At 40.4% G+C, this 2585-nt stretch overlaps 1 pseudogene; it reads left to right on the top strand.

Annotated features, from left to right (window-relative positions):
* Window positions 1–465: 465 nt before the first annotated feature.
* On the top strand, window positions 466–2062 carry LOC116135827 (annotated as a pseudogene).
* The last annotated feature ends 523 nt before the right edge of the window (window positions 2063–2585 follow it).

Here is a 2585-nt window from a genome sequence, read left to right as displayed (position 1 = left end):
TGACGATCTTTTTATCTTTGCTTCTCTTCTTGTTTCCCGTTTTAGCTCTTTCTTCTGTAGAATTCTCTTTAATGGATTCATGAAACCCAGCTCAGAAATTCAGGAGGTCTAGACCTGGAGGGGCTACTGTTTATAAACCCAACGGTGCACTCAGACTCACTACACATCCCAGAATGTTAGGCCATGCATTTTATTCCCATCCAATACAACCCAAAATTCTTCTTTCAGTACACATTTTGTTTTTGCAATTGTTACTCAAACGCTAGGCCAAGAGGCTATGGTCTTGCCTTCACAATCGCTCCTTCACAAGCTTCCAGAGGCTGAGCCTGAACATTACTTGGGCTTTTCAACCGAGCGAACGATGGCAATTCCACAAACCTATTTTTGCAGTGGAGTTTACACGGTTAATGTCATAATGAGAACAGAGACTCTAAAGGAAACCATGTTGGAATCAACATCAATAGCATGCGTTCGGTATATCTAGAGCCAGCCGCTTATTATGACCCAACAAAGGAAGAGATTACCCTGGAGAGTGGCAGTGCTATCCAGCTTGGATGGTATGATGCTGTGACTCAACTTGTGAACGTAACGATATGCCCTATGTGGAGAAAGAAACCCCTAAACCTCTCATATCTTATCCCTTAGATAATCTTTCAACTGTTTTCACTGAAAACATGTATGTTGGTTTCTCAGCATCCACGGGAGAAAAACGAGCTCTCATTACATCTTAGGATGGAGTTTTTCCATGAATGGAGTGCTACGCCTCTCAATCTTTCACTGCTTCCAGACCACCAGCAGTTAGAAGAGATCATCATCTGTTTCAAACCCACTTCAAGATTCTTATTGCTGTGTTATCCGTGGTTCTTGTCTTTTTTTGGGACTATTACTTTGTTTCAAACTATATAAGGATAACAGTTTGAGATTCTTGAAGATTGGGAGTTGGATTGTCCTCACAGGTTCAGATACAGAGATCTTCACATCGCAACAAAGGGTTTCAAAGAGACTGAACTGTTAGGAGTCGGTGGTTTTGGTGCAGTTTACAAAGGTCTGTTACCTTCAACTGGAAGCCAAGTTGCTGTAAAGAAATTTCACCCAATTCAATCCAAGGATCAGAATTCGCAGCAGAAATCGAATGCCGGGGACGATTGAGGCATAAACACTTGGTCAATCTACAAGGATGGTGCAAGCGAAAGAATGATCTTTTACTAGTCTACGATTACATTCCAAGGAAGCCTTGACTTTCTCCTCTCTGATTCCAAAAACAATATTGATTGAGCTGGGAACACAGAGTCAACATCATCAAAGGCGTAGCCTCCGGGCTATTATACTTCAAACACACGAAGAATGGGAACAAGTAGTAATCCACCGGGACGTGAAGTCCAGCAATGTGCTAATCGATGTTGACATGAACGCAAGGTTAGGAGACTTCGGCCTCGCCAGGCTTTACGATCACGGTCAACTGTCGCACACAACAAATGTTGTTGGCACCGTCGGCTACATTGCGCTCGAACTAGCTCGAACCGGCAAGGCCTCAACAAGAACAGATGTTTATGCATATGGGGTTTTACTTCTCGAAGTTGCTACAGGAAAAAGGCCACTTGAATCAGATAATTTCATACTGGTAGATTGGGTACTGGAGTTTCAACAATTAGGTCAAATTCTTGATGTCGTTGATCCAAAGTTGGGTTCAGATTACGCAGTTGAAGAGATGGAGTTGATGTTGGGACTGGGGCTACTTTGCTGCCATCACATTCCTGAAGCTAGGCCTACAATGAGACAAGTTTTGCGGTATCTAAACGGCGATGACTTGCTTCCTTTAATTAACTGGAGTTCTGTTAATTCTCAACGTTCTGAAATGAGCTCAGGATTCCTGGAAATTAACTCTAAAGATTATTCACATATTTCATCCTCCATGGGTGTCATCTCTGCAACTTCTTTAGAGGCAGCTGGCAGATGAAGTGCCATCAAATGATCATCATACTGTTTTTTTCTTTTTTCTTTTACATTTTCTTTGTGAATTGAATTCATAGTTACATTTTTGCGTACATATAATTGACTCTAATCTAGTTCATAATTGCATTCGTTTAGTGGGTTAATTCTTGTTTAATGAATTAGATAGCTGTGATGCGGTGCTTACTATATAGGGCAATTATTGAACTTAATTATTTAAGTTGTTGATTGTTATGCAATCAATCAAGAAACAATCACAAACAATCAAGAAACAAGAAAACACATAAACAATCAACACCAGATTTTTACCGTGGTTCACTTGCCCTATTTGAGCAAGCTACATCCACGTTGAATTCCGGAAAGAGAGTTCGCTGCACTATGATTATTGAACAATCACTTACAGTCACGATTACAAGAATACGCCTAAAAACCCTAGATCAAACAACTCTGATTTAAACCTGTAATCTGCCCTAAGAATACTCTAACCTGGAAATTCCTATAACAAGAATACAGAAGTTCTTCCCTTGACTGATTAACCCAAACCACTCAAGATACCCACAGATTATAACTGAAATCAGACCCAGAAAGTAAGAACCCTAATCGAACAAAGAATATGAAAAATGACTCTCTCTCTT

This window comes from Pistacia vera, unplaced genomic scaffold (genome assembly GCF_008641045.1).
Source record: "Pistacia vera cultivar Batoury unplaced genomic scaffold, PisVer_v2 Contig303, whole genome shotgun sequence".
NCBI lineage: Eukaryota > Viridiplantae > Streptophyta > Magnoliopsida > Sapindales > Anacardiaceae > Pistacia > Pistacia vera.
The sequence above is the reverse complement of the archived record's forward strand: the minus strand, read 5'-3'. Positions and strand labels throughout refer to the sequence as shown.